At 47.3% G+C, this 18,997-nt stretch overlaps 1 protein-coding gene across 7 annotated transcripts in view; it reads left to right on the plus strand.

Annotated features, from left to right (window-relative positions):
- Positions 1-11,910: 11,910 nt before the first annotated feature.
- The window catches only part of TBC1D5 (TBC1 domain family member 5), a 2,783,701-nt gene continuing 2,776,614 nt past the window's right edge, over positions 11,911-18,997 (plus strand). For all 7 annotated transcript variants that reach the window (XM_069648897.1, XM_069648892.1, XM_069648893.1 and 4 more), the window contains exon 1: positions 11,911-12,050. The gene's annotated coding sequence lies outside the window, so the exon portion shown is untranslated. The remainder of the gene's footprint in view (positions 12,051-18,997) is intronic.

An 18,997-nucleotide genomic window follows, 5' to 3' on the forward strand; every position in this document is an offset into this window, starting at 1 on the left:
CTGCAGTCACTAGGTCTCAGGTCAATCATGGTCTGACTGTTTGTCAGTTACCCACGCCGAAGGGGAGACCCAAGGCAAAGCGGAAGAGCAAGAGGACCACCTCTATGAAGGGGGCTCCTACTCTTCCTGCTATTTCAGCAGCCACTGGGATCCAAGTTCTGGATGAGCTAGGTCCCGTGGTAACCCAAGATTCAACTTCTGAGGGAAAACAGCCAGAAGACCCTCCTCGGGGAGCGGTACTCAATCGAGAAGATCACCCTGACCTTCAATGCCTGCTGGCTGGAGGTTGGCCCTCTAGGGGAGACTTATGTAAGGGTCATAGAGAGTGCCACTCTCTCAGGGTCTAAGGAAACAGGCCCAGGCCCAGGCACAATGTGAAGTGCCTAGGTCATTCAAGAGCGATTGGGAAGGTGAGCTCCTTAGTAGTGAGCCCACTAAGCCTGAACCTGGTGCCCTAAGGAGGTTGGTGATACCCAAGGTTTACAGGCCCTTCCTTCTGCAGTTGGTGCATGAGGTGCCCTTAGCTGGTTATATTGGCACTAAGAAGACCAAGAAAATGCTCTCTGCACATTTCTACTGGCCCATGATGGGAGTAGAAGTGGAGTCCCATTGCCAAACCTATTCCGCTTGACAGTTGTCTGGCAAAAGTGGAGGCAGTGTCATTGCCCCACTGCAGCCTTTGCCAGTGGTTGGCACACCATTTGAGAGGGTCGCATTGACCTTTTTGGTCCCTTGAACCCTCCCGCACAAGTTGGACACTGGTTCATCCTGGTACTGGTTGATCATGCCACCAGCTACCCTGAGGCTATACCCCTTTGGACCATAACTTCCAAGGTGGTTGCCAGGGCTCTACTGGGCATTTTTACCAGAGTTGGTTTCCCTAAAGAGGTGGTCTCTGACAGAGGATCTAACTTCATGTCTAGATGCATGCAAGCGATGTGGAACGAATGTGGGGTAACCTATAAGTTCTTCACCTCCTACCATCCCCAGACCAATGGTCTGGTTGAGTGGTTTAATAAGACTCTCAAGGGCATGCAGGGTGCTTTGGAAGAGCCTCTAAGGAGGAAATGGGTCTCCTCCTACCAGGCCTGCTGTTTGCCCTCAGAGAAGTGCCTCAAGAGGGTGTTGGTTTCGGCCCCTTTGAGCTTCTCTTTGAACATCCAGTGAGGGGGCCCCTTGCCTTAATCAGAGAAGGTTTGGAATCCACACCTCTAGGTCCTGACAAGCAAGTGGCGCACTATGTGTTAGGCCTCAGAAGGAGGATTGCAGAGATGATGGGCCAGGCATCAGCGAATCTTAAGGCGAGCCAAGAATTGAACAAGTACTGGCATGACCTTAAGGCCTCACAAGTGGATTGGACTCCAGGACAGGAGATCCTTGTGATGGAGCCTGCTGAACCCTGAGCTTTGGCAGATAAGTGGACTGGACCCTTCAGGATAATCTCCAAGATGGACAAAGACAACTATCTGGTTGACATGGGAGTCCCTGGGGTAGCCCCTCTGGTATTCACATTAACAGTCTCAAGCCTTTCCACAGGCGAGAGGAAGTCTAATGTCTTCCGCTAGCTCCAGAGCAAGAAGAGGATGAGAGTAAGCACCTTCCTGATTTGCTGCAAAGCAACCCTCAGGATGTCTCAGTGGAGGGAGTACATCTCTCTCCAGATCTGACACAAGAGCAGCAGAGGGCCTACAGGGCTCTGCTCTGGCAGTATGCCCATCTGTTCTCACTGACACCAGGCCTTACCTCGTGGTGCCAGCACACATTTGACACTGGTGACAGGGTACCTGTCAAAAGCAGATGCTCTTGGATGTCAGATATGGTTAAGAACCACATCTAGGCTGAGGTTGCCAAGATGTTGGATCTGGGTGTAATTGAACCCTCAACCCGTCCTTGGTCCAGTCCAGTGGTCCTTGTCCCCAAGGCACGTTCCCAGGCAGGTACCAAGGATTGGAGGTTCTGGGGAGTCAATGCCGTGACTGACGCGCACCCATTGCCCAGGGATGATGAGCTTGTGGACACCATAGGTGCTGCCAAATGTATAAGCACCTTTGACCTCACCTCAGGCTATTGGCAAACAGCTCTGATGGACCAGGCCAAGGAAAAACTGCATTGTCTACACCTGAGGAGCTCTACCAGTTTAGAGTCATGCTTTTTGGGTTGAAGAATGCACCTGCAACCTTCTAAAGGTTGGTCAATCATGCACTCACTGGGCTGGAGGCCTTTATGTGGCCTATCTAGATGACATTGCTGTCTACAGTTTCACCTAGGAAGAACATATGACTGATTTGGATCGGGTGTTGCAGGCCTTGCTAAGGGCTAACCTCACTATCAAAGCCACCAAGAGCCAGATAGCACAGGGGAAAGGGGGGACAATCCAACCTCTCACCAGTAAGGTACAGGATGTACATGACTGGGAGAATCCCACTACTCAAACCCAGGTGAGAGTTTTTTGGGCCTCACTGGATATTACCGGAACTTCATTGCAGACTATGGAACCATAGCTGCCCCTCTGACAGTTCTGACATCGCCCAAGCAACCTAGGAAGGTTAATTGGACTGAAGACTGTCAGAGGGCCTTTTTTTTTGGATTGAAGGAAAGTCTTTGTAGGGCACTTGTGTTGTGTGCGCCTGATTACAGCAAACCCTTTATTGTTCAAACTGATGCCCGTGACACCAGAATTGGAGCTGTCTTGTCCCAGTTAGAAGACAAAGGGAGGGAACATCCTATCATCTTCATCAGTAGGCAACTCAAAGGTAGAGAACTTAGGTGGGCTACTGTTCAGTATAGCTTGGAGCCTTAGGTATTTTAGACCCTACCTTACATGGTCTACCTTCAAGGTCCAAACCGACCAAAAGCACTTAAAGTGGCTTATGCAGATAACGAGTGAAGACCTTAAACTGCTCAGGTGGTCCATTAGCCTGCAAGGGCTAGACTTCACTCTTGAGCATAGACCATGGAAGAGTCATGGTAATGCAGATGGCCTTTCCAGAAGGTATTTTGACCGCCTGGATGAGGGTGTCAATCTCGTGGGCGATTAAACCACCCTTACCTGGGTCTGGGAGGGCGACTGTGATGCTGGAAATGCATTGGAGGGACAGGGCCTCCATGTCCTTGTCCTGTACTCCCTTATCATGTGTGTTCTGTGTTATTGTCTGCACAGGAGTCCAGTGGGACCCCTGGCAGTGCAGCTCTTCCTCTTGGTGATCAGAGTCCCTTGGGATACCATTATGGCACCCATGGGTGGGTGGTACAACTCTGTACCCCTAGTGTATGTTTTTGGCACCTGTGTCTGGCCCACAGAGCAGGTTATGGGCTGGTGGTAGCTCCATGGTGAATTTGACAGGTGCTCTGAGTATCATCCATTTTGGGATACCGAGGCCCTGCCATAGGAATCGGTGGATTCCTGTTAGAGGGCCAGAGGACCCACTGGCATCTTTGTTTCTATTGCCTGTTACCTTATTTTCCCAAAGTCCTGGGATGCCGTGTCTCTGTCCCTTCCCCTGACTGGCTGTTAGGTGGAAGAACCATATATGGTATTGCGGGGAAGTCCAGACCAGACTGGCTGGGGACTTCCCAGTGACTCTATGTTGTGGGTATACCCTTGGGTGGGACCTGTGTGAATAGAGTGTGTGACCAATATGCATTCTATTTTATGGGTGTCTGGTTTCTGTGTGTGTGACGCAATGAATGAGACAGCCCTGCCTGAAACTGTCATGAATGGAGTGTGGTGTGCTGAAAGGCTGGGTGCTTGCCCAAATCCACATTCCTTGTTATGGGTGTTTGGGTGGAAGTGAATAGCCTGAATGCCTGTGAGTCTGATTGGCTGCCTGCCTGCATGAATGCCCTTCTGTGGGACTGAGCCTGGCTCAGGCAGAGTGAATGAGGGACAGATGTGTATATCTGAGGACCTCTCACTTCCCAATTTGTTCAGAAGCTGAAGTTGAAACTTGAAGCTGCTTATTCTTGAAGGCCAGCTGGAAGAAGAAGAATTGCTGCTGCTTTCCTTCGACGAAATCTAAAAACTGTTGCGTCTGTCGAGGACTGATCCGAGACAAGACCTGGCTAGGAGACTTCTCCCCGAGTTACGAGGGAACATCATGCAAAAGCTGATCTTCATCGAGATACCCTTGAAGCCAGTCCCAAAATGCTGTCTACCGGAGAAGGGGTCCATCGAGAACTTTGAAGTGAAGCACTAGGACCATTGCCAATCGGGTCCATTGCCAGTCGGGTCGTGTTGCCCAGAAGCGGGGACACTTTGATGCGCCACCTTTGTCTAAGAACATTGAATGAAGATCTCCCTTGCCATCACCGCCGACCACTTTGTCCCGCCTGAGAAATTTGAGGTCGTCGGCTACCGAGGAAAGTCCACCAGGGGATTTCCCACCACCAGAAGCCAACAAAGACGTCCCAATGACACTGACAAAGTGAAGATCCAAAGTCTAGCCCGTGGTCGAGTCCCAATTGCCGAAGCTATCCTGAGATATGTGCTGCGGCTGCAGCACCGACAGGCCAGAGGACTGCCGAAGCATCTCCCGACACCCGACGCCCGCTGCTGGGCTGACATTGAAGTCCATTGCCAGTCGGGTCGTGTTGCCCAGAAGCGGGGACACTTTGATGCGCCACCTTTGTCTAAGAACATTGAATGAAGGGCTCCCTTGCCATCACCGCCGACCACTTTGTCCCGCCTGAGAAATTTGAGGTCGTCGGCTACCGAGGAAAGTCCGCCGGTGGATTTCCCACCGCCAGAAGCCAACAAAAACGTCCCAATGACACTGACAAAGTGAAGATCCAAAGTCTAGCCCGTGGTCGAGTCCCAATTGCCGAAGCTATCCTGAGATATGTGCTGCGGCTGCAGCACCGACAGGCCAGAGGACTGCCGAAGCATCTCCCGACACCCGACGCCCGCTGCTGGGCTGACATCCATCGCCAAGTCATCTTTGCGGCACCAAACTCTTTGCACCGAGGTGGACCACACGCCTCATCTTCACAGGACTTCCACCCTCGAGGGATCCGTCGACGAACCATCGAAGAAACACTTCTATCTCAAGTACATTGGGGTGGTTGAACATTTTAACCAGGAAGCAAGACTTTTTAAACATTAATGGTCTGGGCTTGCTAATAGTTTTATTACAGGTTGCCCAGGTGGGGGGGGATCCTTACTCAGAACTGCATCTAGGTAGTTGGAGAAAGCTTTCTGCCATTGTTTAACCTAACTTGCCTTCCTTCCTGTGATCTATGCTGTTACCCATTGCTGCATGATTAGTATGCCATTATAACTGTCAGCAGGTGATGCATTTTAAAGGAATCAGTAGCTAAGAGTGGTACCATAATAGACATTGGGCCTCATTACAAGTATGCCGGTCCGGAAATAGCGGTGCCGTTCGCTCCATACGGAACCTTTTTCCGGTCCGGCATACTCTGAGTTGTGATGCCGCTAACACCATCACTGCAAGTGACCCACCGTATCCGGCAACACCGTGCCCGGAATCTGTGGAGAGACACGTCTGCCATACCTGAGACACTGGCATGGCGTTAGTAAGTGCACATTCCGAGCTCTGCGCACATGCAAAAACCAGCATGGACATGCCGGTAGCACCGTCAATACTGCGCCGAAAACACTGGCATCATGGGTCAGGTGTTAAGTAGAGTCAGGTGTGTAGAAACATGCCATAGATGGCCAAAATCAGCCCTGTTGGCCCCAATGAGTACCGCTAAAGCACAGAAGGACCAATCCCACACTACACACCCCTTCCAACACTACCATGCTAGCAGTAGCAGTACTGGAGCTGGAGGCCCTGCATGCTGGCCTACTACTTGAGGCACCAGGGAGGCAGAGGATGCGGTCGAGGCGCTTGAGGAGAAGTATGACCACCATAGCCCAGCAAAACAACAATAGCCAGCAGGTTGCAGCCCACGGGCAGCCACCAATACTACGCATAAGGGGCACACCCTTTAACCTGAGCCAAAGCTACATCCACACCCTGTACCGGCTAGACAAGGACACCATCACTTCCATAGTGGACCTGATCCATTACAACCTGGTCAGCCTGATACAGATCCGTACAGCCACCCTCCCCTTGCTCAAGGTAGTGTCTGGGCTACACTTCCTAGCCACAGGCACATACCAACACACTGTGGGTGAACTGTGTGGTCTACCGCAACCCTGTTTCTCGTATGTCCTGTTTCAGGTCATCAATGCACTTCTACCTCACGACGTTGGATATCACATCAGCCTACCCAGGACAGCTGACCAGGTCAATGCCACTAAAATCGCCTTCCCTGCCCTTGCCGGCATGCCCAAAGTGATAGGTGCATTGGACTGCACACATGTGGAGCTGGTGGCCAGGCATGCCATTGAGGCAGGGTAACGGAACAGAAAACTATACCACTCAATTAATGTGCGGATGGCGTGTGACGCCCACCACCTCATCACCCTCTGCTGTGCCATATTTCCCAATTCATCCCACGCCTCCCTGGTGCTGTGCAACTGCACGCTGCCAGGGTACAAGACACATCACAGTTGACAACATACCTGGCTGCTGGGTGAGTGTAACTACCAGGGCATGTGCACTGTTGAATTCGGGGGTGGGGGGCAGAAAACACAATAGTGTACCTGGCTGTTGGGTGAGTGTAACTACCAGGGCATGCGCACTGTTGAATTGGGGGTATGTACAACACCTATCAGCAGTGGATGTGTGCAATTAATTTATTCATTTAGTTATTGGTCACTTATTAGGCGCTTATACAATTAGCAAAACTGTTTCAAAGCGCCCACAGCACAGACAGGGTGGGGAAAGGGGAAGGTAGACAAAATGAATTACAGCAAGGATAAATAATTGCAATAATAGTACAACAAGTAATGATAATAAATGGTAGGGGGGACAAACCTACTATGCCTTGTGAGTGTACTGAACGTGCAAGTGTAGAGGGGGAATGCAATGTGCAACATATTAATAGCATGCCTGAGTGCAAGGCCTTGACAGGCATGCCTCAATTGAACAAATTGATAATGTGCATGCATAACAACATCAAATCCATACAGCAATATCAGAATCACTGCATGTACCAGAATGCATCACACCAAAGTGACAAAATCAAGCACTAACAAAGTCACCAAAACCCACACCACCTGATGCACAGACTGATAATACTTATGCATCCAAACACGCCACCTACATACCACTAGTGTCCCATACAACAATTAGCCAGGTCCCCTGCCTGTTTGAAGTGCACATACACATATGCATGTGATCTGAAGTTGGAATGATTAGCCACACATATCTATGATTCAGACACTTGGCCATTATAGCATTAATGCATTTTATCACAATAATAACACACACATCAGTCTCATTTGTGTGTGTTGTATTGAAAGGGTCAGTGGTCATGGTGGCTGAGAATGGGCCATGTCAAAGCCACAGCACACCACACACCCACCACGCAGATTCACAATGCGCATTCGTAGTACCCAAAATAGGACATATGCTACGTAACCAGCATTTTGCATGTGCAATTTTGCATTGTTTAGTGAACACTATACAGACTGTATCAACATGATATGGGTAGAAGTATGACATTTTACACTTTCTGCTGCTCCAGGCAGGTGATGCTGGTTTTCCCCTGATGCCATGGCTGATGACCCCCGTGAGGCAACCACACAACCAGCACGAGCAGGGATACAACCGTGCCCATATCTGTACTCGTTGTACAATTGAACAGACATTTGGCCTGTTAAAGGTGAGGTTCTGCTGCCTGAGCAGATCGGGTGGAGCACTTATGTACAGCCTGTGAAGGTGGGAAAGATAGACCTTGCCGGTGCCGTGTTGCAACATGTGTATCAGGTGCAACGTCCCACTGCTCCCCGACATGGACATGCACCCACCAGAGGTAGAGGAGGATGTGAGTGATGACGAGCTACCAATTGCATATCACCTTGATGGCATAGATGGCCGTGTTGCATGAGAGGAACTTATTCACCCCTATTTCTGATCACTTGACACACACACGTGGCACAGGCCAGCTAGCACACTGGGCTCTGCACAGTAGGGAGTGCTGAGGAAAGTGAACGACCACCAACTCTCGGTTTAGCAAAACATTTTACACACAAAGAATTGGCGCCAGAAGAACATAGTGGTCTAGATAGAGGGAGAGTATTTAGTGAGATAAAGAGAGTGTGGTCTACGGGCCCACACAGCCTTGTGGATGATGTAGAGGGATTTGTATTTAATCTGTGCAGCAACCGGGAGCCAGTGAAGACTGTTTAGTGCAGTAGAGATGCGGTCCCTGGGCTTAAGGCTAAGGATAAGTTTTGGTGCCCTATTCTGGTTTAGCTAGAGGGGTTTTAGAGCAGAAGATGGAAGATTCAGGAGGAGGCTATTACAGTAGTCAAGCCTAGAGAGAACCAGGGCTTAGGTCACATTGAGCCTCTGAGGGAAGGGGAAGAAAGGAAATATTCCTTTGAGAAGGAAGAGCTGAAAATGGGACTTCTTGGCAATGTCCTGAGTGTGAGGGAGGAAGGAGAGAGAGAAGTCAAAGATGACTCCAAGGTTTCTGGCTTCAGTTGACGGCGCAGGGGCAGAGCCCAAGGAGGAAGGCCAGAGTGAGGGGAAGAAGGAGGGAGCAGGGGCCATGATGGGAAGGATCTCAGTTTTACAGGCGTTGAGGCAGAGATAGTTGGAGGCGCACCAGGACTGGATGGCAGATAGGCAGTCAGGGTTGATGGAGGGTGCAAGAGGGTCAGCAGACATTTTGTGTCATTCGCGTAACACTGGAAGTTGGAGGAGAAGGAGGCAATGAGGTGTGCAAGGAGAGCAAGGTAGATGTTAAAGAGCCAGGGGGAGAGTATAGAGCCCTGGGGGGCACCACAGGTGGAAAGGGAGGAGAGGAGAAGGTGCCTAGGATGACTTGGGAAGAACGTTTAGTGAGGAAAGAGGTCAGCCAGTTCAGTGCCCATTCCGAGATGCCAAGGGTATAGTGGAGCCTTTGTATGAGGATGGAATGGTTGACTGTGTCAAAGGGAGAGGAGAGATTGAGAAGGATAAGGGCAGCTGTGGAGTTGGGTTCAGAGATGCAAGCAGTTCTTTAATGGTGTTCAGAAGAGCAGTTTTCGTGCGTCTGGATGATCGGAATCCAGATTGATGGTCGTGGAGACCACCAATAAGTTCAGTGTGTGAGTTGAGTTGGGGCAAGGCCAGCTTCTCAAGCAGCTACCCCGGGATAGGGGTGATGGAAATAGGGTGGTAGCTGGCAGGGCAAATTGGGTCTGAAGATTGTTCTTTCAGGAGTGGGCACACAAGCGAGTGCTTAAGGGGGAGGGGATTCATGTCAACAAGCTACTAATTCATCACAGATGGTGTTAAACTGTTGCAGTGCACTACATGCAACTGTAAATACTATTCAGGTAGTGCTCTACCCATTGGCAGGAGCTGCAAAATGTTTTTTATTATTCACCTTCATAATCTCGCATTTAAGTCTGTGGTGGAAAATTAAGTGGGCTTTCATAGGCATTGATATTATGCAAGCACTCTTAAATTTGAGGATGTGGTGAAGGAACGTCTTTGCTTAAGATACACATCAACATATACACCAATTCTGGTAAAAATACAACAGGGACTGGTAGAAACATCTGACGTCACTGCCTTGCCATCCAGCATACAGTCTGACGGTGACGTATTGTTCATGTACCAGTGTGATAGTATAGTGCCACTTCCATTCTTTCTGAGACTCTCTGAGGAGTCCCCATTAAGTTTGAAGCAGGGTTCACCTCCAATGAATACACTCCTTGCTGTTTTTAATTATTGCCCTTTAAAATGCTGCTTGCTGAATTCTGTTGTTGAAACTTTAGTTTCTGAGGTGTCAGGGGGACAGTGCAAATCTGGGGGAGGTACTCTGTTTCCCCTCCCCTCCAGTCTTCCACGCCACCTGGTACTGCTTTGTACGGTGGATTCCATATTCTTTTTATCTTGCTATAAGCACATCATCGGAAGATGGCTATTCGGCCCGTATACTCCATTTCCTGTGTTCTTTGTCCTCATCTGCAGCTGAAAAACAGAATGTTTAGCCCCTGCCAACGTGACTCACGCCACACTGGTATGCATGCACCGAAGGCATTAGCTGTGGGTCGAAATGTATTAGCGAGGAATGTATTAGCATGTGCTTGTAGTCCTGACCTTTACCGAAAGCCATACATTGTAGAAATGTGTTCTGTAAGCCTTATGCCCTTCATTTCAAGTTTTATTTTGAGGTACTGCACACTGGTCCAAATTGTCGCAAGGATTATCTTTTGATGTCCTGGATTGTTAACCAAAAGCACTAAACATATGTAGAGACTTGTAACCCAAGTACAGTCTTGCAAGTGCAAGCTTGCAAAGTGCTGCTGGCTAACACACCAGGAGTTTCATAAACATTGGAAGTGTATTCCCACTTTGGGTACCCTGGTCATTTGTTCAATGTTTCTGGGAGTGGATGGTTGCAGAGATTGGGGGAAGGCTGAAAGGGCTGCAAGCAACCCAGGATCGAGTAGATCCTGCTACACACACACACACACACCGGCTTCTGTGACAACATGGAGGGAGCATGGTCTGTGAGGTGTCCAGTTTGCCGTTGTGGGAGGTGATTCATTTTTGTAAAGAGGGTCTATAGTATGTTTGCGACAGAGTCTATTTAGCACAGTGATGGCAACGTCTCAACATTTGGGTAGGGAGGGAGCTGGTGATTTTCCCTCACTTTCCTATTCTTCTTCACTAGCCTTGTGACCACGCCTCACTGTGCTGCAGCCGTACTCACTTGCTCCCATAAGCTCTGTGGGAGACTCTCCACACTGTTCGGCACAAGCTAACTGTTCGTCTCTTACCACACGTACACCTGTGTATAAGCTTCTCAGCCCAGACAAAACATATCGCTTGCTACAGCTCTTCCAGGCCGTCCGCTTCTTTGCAGTCCCTGCAGAATATTGAATTGTAGTGCAGACTTGTGATCCATGGTAAACAACACTTAGTTTGATCTCCAGTGTTTTACTTGAATGTGCTACTTGCCATGTTAATGAATCATTTATATAGCGCTTTTGCCAAAGCGCTGTACATAGAACATATTTACATACATCATCCCAACCGAAGTTGGTAATCATTTATCGACCTCGGAAGGATGATAGCCTGAGCTGGCCAAGCCGGGATTCAAACATGCAGATCACACATAGATCACAGTAGCGAGCACTCAACCAACTGAGCTGTCTGACCGGCTTGTTGAGCACACCCTTTAATTAATTACGCCCCATCAATAGTTCCTAGTTATACATGCAAAATGAAGGAAATGGTAGTGACCGCAACCCCTCTCCGACCCGATCGGCGCCCCTTGCGGAGCACTACGCCACCCCCCCCCCCCCGCTGGATTCAAAACCTGACTACTCCACTGCTTCCACAGGGATCTTTGTACATCGCTGTTTATGTCTCTGAACTCGCTCTTTAGGATTGCACTCTGCAGGAAATATTTAAAAGCAGCTTTTAATTTTAAAAGGTGAGCGCCTTTTAGACGTTGCTAGCAACATTATAGGAAGGGTGCTTCTCCTGTGGTATTTTGCAGGTGTTTATAATTAATCTTCTGAAAGGCAAAAATGTTTTATGTGTGAACACTGCCCCGAGTTAGTCCTGGCTGCTCTCATCCCATAGTAACATCTAGTGCCTTTTCCGGCACTGACTAAAGAGGTAACTCCAAAGGCATAACTGTTATAAAAGAGAGTGGCCTCTCATCCCATCTACACAGCTAGCCCTTCCCTTGACCTGCGCAGGGTTCTTGATTGCACCCCCTTTCAAGGCGTGCGCGAGCCCGCGCTGCCGGACGCGCTGCCGCCGCATTCCCTGTGCGTGCGTGCGCGCCCCCGGACCAAGCAGCCTCTTTCCTCGGCTTCCTCTTTCTCGGAAGCGCGCACGCAAGCGGCGTCACGTGCTTTCCAGCTGAGAGCTGTGCCTGTCAGTGACCCCCGGTACATCTCACCCCTCCCCCGGGGTGTAAGGAGAGAGTGTGGGCAGGAGGAGCCGCTGCACTGCAAGGCGCAGGTAATGCCACAGGGAGGGAGCAGAGCACTCTGTCCAGGTGCTGCCTGCCACACAGAGAGCTGGCCCTAGCCCTAAAGGGGCAGTATGCCAACCTATAGCGGTTAGAGAGCGAGACCTGACCATGCAGGAGCTGTGTGCTCAGCTGAACCCATAGATATCAGTGCTTCAGTCTGTAGGGGCAGTATGCGCAGTTACAGCTATAGAAACAGAACCTGGTCTTGTAGGAACATTATTTATCTAAACCCATAGCCAACGGGACCTCACTCTCTGGGTAGTGGGTCCAGGTACAACCATTGAAAGAAGGTGTTTATTTACCCTGCATGGAGAGCACGGTAGCTACACACATTGAACCTGCTCCTTTAGGTACAGTGTGTAGATACACTCATACATAGCAGGACATGATCCTGAAAGCACAGGATTTCCAGGTGCAGTCATAGAATAGGCTCTAACCCTGCAGGGACAGCATTCCCACCCACAGACATAAAGAGCAGTACCTGCACCTATAGGGGCAGTTTATCCAGCTACATATACATCCATAGGACGACCTGACCCATCAGCCACTGTACGTCCAGCTACAGCCCATACAGAGCAGGATCTGACACAGCAGGGAAAGTATGTCCCGCTACACATAAGCAAAGTTCTCGAAGATCCCCCCCCATGCCACTCGTAAGAAAGTCATCCAGCCCTGGGTTATTTGTTGGAATTCTGGGATTTTGTGTCTCAATTTGAAATGGGAAAGGCAAAACTAAAATTAACAGAATTGCAAGAAAAACAAGGATTGAATGACTTTTCACGCATGGCATGGTGAAACTTACTCTGCATAAGCAGGACCCAAGCTCATAGGGGCAGTCTAGTCTATGCTGATGCTGCCATTACAGAGGGGTAGCAGTTCTTGACCCCGCAGGGACAGTTTACGCTTATGTAGCTATTGAGAAGTGAGAGCAGGGCCTGACCCTGCAGCAACAGTCTTTGCTGCTACTGTTATAGAGGGCAGGCTCTAGGCTTTCAAGGCCAGCATCTCATTTGATTTTTTTTTTTTTATTTGCAATAAAGTGCCTTCTCATAACACACATTAAAAAATGTGCTATTCCTAAAGGGATATTTTCTTGAAAATACTGTATTTCGATCTTGTTATCCCGCACAGTAACAGATACATTGATAGTAAGGTAGGTCAGCGGGTGGAGTGCTTGCTGCGGCACTCTGTGTGATCTTCAGGTTGCAGGTGGGAACCCCTGGCAAGGCCAAATCAGCCTTTCATCCTATTGAGGTAGATAAATAAATGCCAACTTTGGTTGGGTGATGATTGTATGTAAATATTCTATGTACAGCGCCTTGGTGAAAGCGCTAGATAAATAACAAATTATCATTAAAGTAATGCCTGTAATTGTATTAGTACAGTAACGCCCTTAATTGTAATAATTATTAGTATTAACATCCCAAGGATCATCAGTCTATGGACATGCTAAATGGTAGATTGCAGCTCGAAAGGTGTAGTACATGGGGCATTCAGTACATACGCGCAATACAGTTTCCCGCTTGAGGGAGCGTGTGCACACATGGTGTGACATTTCGTGCAAGGGCAGTATCCCTTTTCTGCATATAAAGAGCAGCTCAGGAAGGGTGAGAGTAAGATCTGATCCTAACAGTGACGCAGGGAAAGCAGGACTCCATTTAGGAATTACATCCAGTGGGTTCTGCTACAGTAACAAACAATTTGGGCATGAAGCGTTGACTTTATTTCTGGGCGGCGGAGCGGTTGAATTTGGGTTTATTGCGTCCAGTCTTTTTTTAAATATTTGACTGAGAATGGGGTGCCCTTCTCCCAAAATTATAAGGATATCTCCCATGGTGCTTGAAATGGCTGCCATTTTTTGATGAGATATTTATGAATATTTGAGGTAATGTTCGGGGTTATCCGAAAACGAAAAGTTGAAACAATTCCTTTTTTGGAGGAGGAAATGTCACAAAGAAAGCAGGCCCCAGCCCAGAAGGGACAATCTGTCTAACTTAAACCATAGGGAGAGCACTTTCACATATCACACTAAACTGTGCTGTTTTCTATATAGCACAAACCTATCTAGTAGGCAAGAAACTGCTGTAAATGGCTCCCTTTCTGACCCTCATCTCAGGTCTGGGGAATTAGGTAAAGTTTCAGAAGCTCTGCATGGATATGATGTGGCATTTATAACGCGTCTGTACACCAGTGTTTCTAGCCACAAAATCAAAATAAAGGTTTGATAGGAGCTAAAAGCAACTCCTGGGTGTCGGCATTAGCCCAGTAAGCAGGAGCTACATCTGCAGATTGAGAGACTAGTACACAATGAATATCTAACTTCAATATTAGTTCCAGACTATAACATGTTGCCCGTTTTAACCCTATATGCTTCAGATGTTTTCTAGATGTGCCCTACTGTTCCTTTATACATATCCCAAACGCACATCGTTGAATTACTTTTCTATTCCCCTAAAAAATCATCTTGCTTCCAGTTTAAAAAAATAGGGAGTAAAATGCTCCCACGTCAACATCTTTCCTAGTGCCCTGGTAGCTGCCTAACTGAAAGGTGCCAGTATAGTGTTACTGATGGCACGCCTGCCTTGCTGTCATTGTCCCATTAAACATGTAGCATGCCTGTCGACAGATTCTGCCACTGGCCAATGTAGGTATCAATGTCTGGTGAGAATTGCTTGTAGTTTCTCCTTCCTCCCAGTAGTGTAAAATATACATGCTAAGGAGACTGACTGGACTGATTAGGATACAAACAAGCACATATACAATGCAGGGTTCGAAATTGTTGAGAGCTATTTAGCTCCTGGTTCTAGCTCAAAAGAGCCTGGTTAACTTAACACCAACCGCTACCAAGAGCTACATTTGGCTACCCAGGCCAGTTGGTGCCATCGAAATATACCGTTTTGAGATTCACTCTCTGTGTTTGGGAATGTGCATAAATTGGGATTAGGACACCTTTGAAGACATTTAAAGCATAATATAATGGGCAAAATGTTATATCATACATTTTTGACACGCAATGTAATAGCTCCTGGTGCCTCTGAGGTAGTTGCTGGGTGAAACCAAGTTCGCAGGAGATGAAGCGTAAAAGCATACTCAGGATTTCACTCCCACAGAGCCACGCTCCATCGTTGACCCGTTTGCCGAAATAAACTCTCAGAAAAAGAAATTATAAAAAAACATTACAATTTTAATCCGGTCACAAGTGGAAAAAAAAAGTGAAAACGCAGTACGCCTTTCACAGCCCTATGGCTGCTTGCTCACATACAATAGCACTATGTGGGGGGGACATTCTTAAAAGCATGGCAATGACTATGATTTCCAAAACCTGAGTGATAGTCCTTTTTGTTGCTTTCCATCGCATATAAATATGCGGAAGTTATTGGGTTTGCCTGCATACTAGCTTGGGAATTGGCATTTAGGTATCTAACAAAAGACCCGAAATGACAAGAATTGTTCTTCAGGATAAGGTGCGCCTATGAGTTGTAACGCAATATTTATATTCTCTCTCAGCGTAATCATTTTACCCTTTTAGTGTTGTCGTCTACTGATATTTTCAACTTTTTGAGGTTATCTTTTAGTTCTTTTATCTTAGACGCTACCTTAGGATCATAAACGTGAGGCCTGACCCTTGCAGGTTAACACTTAACAAAGCATCAAAGGATTCCACCTGTTTCAAATTACATTTGTCTTCTGTGAGGGCATCATGTAGCAAGATACAGACTTAAAGTTCAAAATAAGATCATTTATTAAAGCAAATGTAGGATGGTTGAAGGCTTAACCTGCCCAATGCTAAGGTGGGACTTCCCTACCTGAATGAAACTAAGGAAAGTCTGAGTCAAAGAGTTCAATTTAAGTCTGTGTGTGTCCAAAACCTATCCTTGCCCTCACAACTAAGGCTAAACAAAGTGTAGGGATGTCAATAATCAAAGAAATTGTGTTTTAACACACAGTCTGAGCGTCTCCCAGCTCTTAACCTCCTTTTCAGCTCCCCTTCCCCAAGTTCAATAAAGTTCCACAAAAGTTTTAAGATTACTTTTCGTATGTTCAAGGCATGAAAGGTTCTGCACAATACTCGGGGTTCCCTTCCCCAAGTTCCAAGCAACACAGTTCAAAAGAAAAGGGTCTTGAGGCTCTGTCCTCAAGACAGCATTTGTAGTCCCTCAGGTCTCGGGGTTCCATTCCCCAAGACTTCAATACCACAACTGATATTTGTTTCAATCTTTCATAGTTCAACACAAATCCAGGCCAACTTGACCCTCCTTCTGGTTTGCATCACCAGATTACTAATAGTGCTTTTTCTGGATATATTTCACTATGTCTTTGGCTTTTACTCTTCAATGTTCCGTGGTCTAGGTGCAGTTGTCAGACCACACGGTCCAACCAGGAACCCAAGGCTCTTAAGGCCACACAGGTTCTTCTGTTTTACTCCTGTATACAGATTCACCTTCATTTGACTTTTCTTTGTCATTTTATTGGCTTTGCCATTATGTGTTACACACCTCTGTGCCAGTCTTTTGGCCTTTTAGCATTGTACTCATTCATAAAGTTCACTGTATTGCGGTGGTCTGGTTCATACCCAACCTTTCTGTGACACTCTTTCACACGTTTGCTCTTTCATGAAGGTTGCGTTTAATTGGGCACTTTCCCTTTTTATTTTTAATCCGTTCTAGGTTTTGCCCATATTCAATATGCATACATTTTTCTTGTTTCACGTTTTCATTCAGTTCGGTATTCAATATATATATATATATATATAGTTCAACGTTGGTTCAAGTTTTCATTCAGCTTGGTGTTTAAGATGTATATTTTATCTTTGGTTTGATTTACAAAGCCTATAAAGGCCGGGGTTGGGGTAGGTTGGTCATCAATAGGGAAAGGGGGATACCATGTCTCACCTGTGGGCATCCTAATCCTCAAGAACCCTCCACTCAGGTGATCCTCCCTCACTTCTCCACGCCCAGGGTCACTATCCAAAAGCAGTGGCATTTCCCTGGCCACCCGAGAAGAGAATCCAGGGGGAGTAGGAGTGAGAATACCCCCCGGTTTCTCTGGAGTAGAAAGCAGAAATGCCCTTGTTTAGCAATACTATTTGGGCAGAATACCATATATTGATAGATCCATCCTTAACGTTACACACATGCGCTGTAATGTTTGAAACCAATGCTAGGGCGTGCTGTGCACTGCTGCTTTGTAAGCCCATAACCCATAAAGGGTTACAAAAGTAACTCTGATGGGCCAATGGGGAAGAATAAGCCATGTTGCATGAGCTAGACTCCTCCTTTCACCAATGAGTTGCAAATGAGTGCATTCACTGTAAATGGGTTATATTGAAATGGAGAGACTTCATGTCAGTTTGGGATGCACAAAAGGCTAATGGGACAGGGGCAGTGGGCTGCATGTCTGTCCAGGACCGCAGGGATAAAAATGCCACGTTAACAGATGCTAGCCAGACCTAAAAAGTCAATTGCCTCCTCAGTTCTCAACATGCACTTGGCACACCACTGCCTACTTGCCAAGAGTCAATTATGACTCCCCAGTGGATAGTGGCGAGAGAAGATTTGAGGCCTGCAAAGAGTATTACAAAAGTGGGTAATATTCATTTTGAAGATAAGAGGAAATCCGAATGAACAGACATTAGGGTGGGGACAGAATCTGACACATTGCCGGTTTTTCTGGCTCCACCTTCCATCCTTCTGAATGTGAGTACCATTGATTCAAAGAAGCTAAGATAGGAAGATTATAGGACCGAGTGTTGTTCGGAAAGGCCAGCTGCATGGTGGGCGCCCCGAATCCGAGCTCCTTCCTTTTGAAGGGCTGGTAAAACCGAGGAAATGCTGGATCAGGCAAACTAGCAACTTCCTGAGGCAGATCCAACGAATACCGTTCGATTATGTTACAACCCTTCTTGGAACATCCTAAAATGTGTGTACACAAAAGCTGTGAAATGAGTACAAGCGCCAATACATACATTGATCTCTTTGGGAGTATGCTTCATACCTCACCAGTACACCACTCTTCCCCCTGTCGCTTTGTTTTTGATGAGATGGATCTACTGTGCTTTTGCACTTGCTGCACATGTTTTTGATGAGATGGATCTACTGTGATTTTGCACTTGCTGCACATGTTTTTGATGAGATGGATCTACTGTGCTTTTGCACTTGCTGCACATGTTTTTGATTAGATGGATCTACTGTGCCTTTGCACTTGCTGCACATGTTTTTGATGAGATGGATCTACTGTGCTTTTGCACTTGCTGCACATGTTTTTGATGAGATGGATCTACTGTGCTTTTGCACTTGCTGCACATGTTTTTGATGAGATGGATCTACTGTGCTTTTGCACTTGCTGCACATGTTTTTGATGAGATGGATCTACTGTGCTTTTGCACTTGCTGCACATGTTTTTGATGAGATGGATCTACTGTGCTTTTGCACTTGCTGCACAGACGTTTGGCGACCTGGTGATTATAGATTAGAACCTGGGCTGCAATCGCAGCCTATTATCCCTGTGAAGGTGTTAAGTGCGTGATTTCGAATGTTTGATCTAAACACTGATAATACACGAAAGCCACCAGTATTATTTAGGTGCAGATTTTACCTGCTGCCACGTGCTCGCACACCTCTGCCGTGGGCCCTTTGTTGTCCTTTGCCAGCTGATCATAGAGGTAATTAACGGTTTGCTGTCATGCCAGGGCTTTCTTTCCATTGAATGCAAGGACTCTGCGCGATGTGCCATGGCACTGAATATGCCAGAATTCTCAAAATGCCATCTTTTTAAGAAAAGGGTTTGATTTTAGTATACTCTATTTTGGATTACCGATTATTCAGCAACATGGTTGTCAGTTCTGGCCATGGTAAGGATAGCGTTTTACCGTGGCTCAGATTACCACTACTTGGGCCGTGCCATGATTTTGATTATGCAAAGGATCTGGTTATTC

This window comes from Ambystoma mexicanum, chromosome 2q (assembly GCF_040938575.1).
Source record: "Ambystoma mexicanum isolate Mex_15411 chromosome 2q, UKY_AmexF1_1, whole genome shotgun sequence".
NCBI lineage: Eukaryota > Metazoa > Chordata > Amphibia > Caudata > Ambystomatidae > Ambystoma > Ambystoma mexicanum.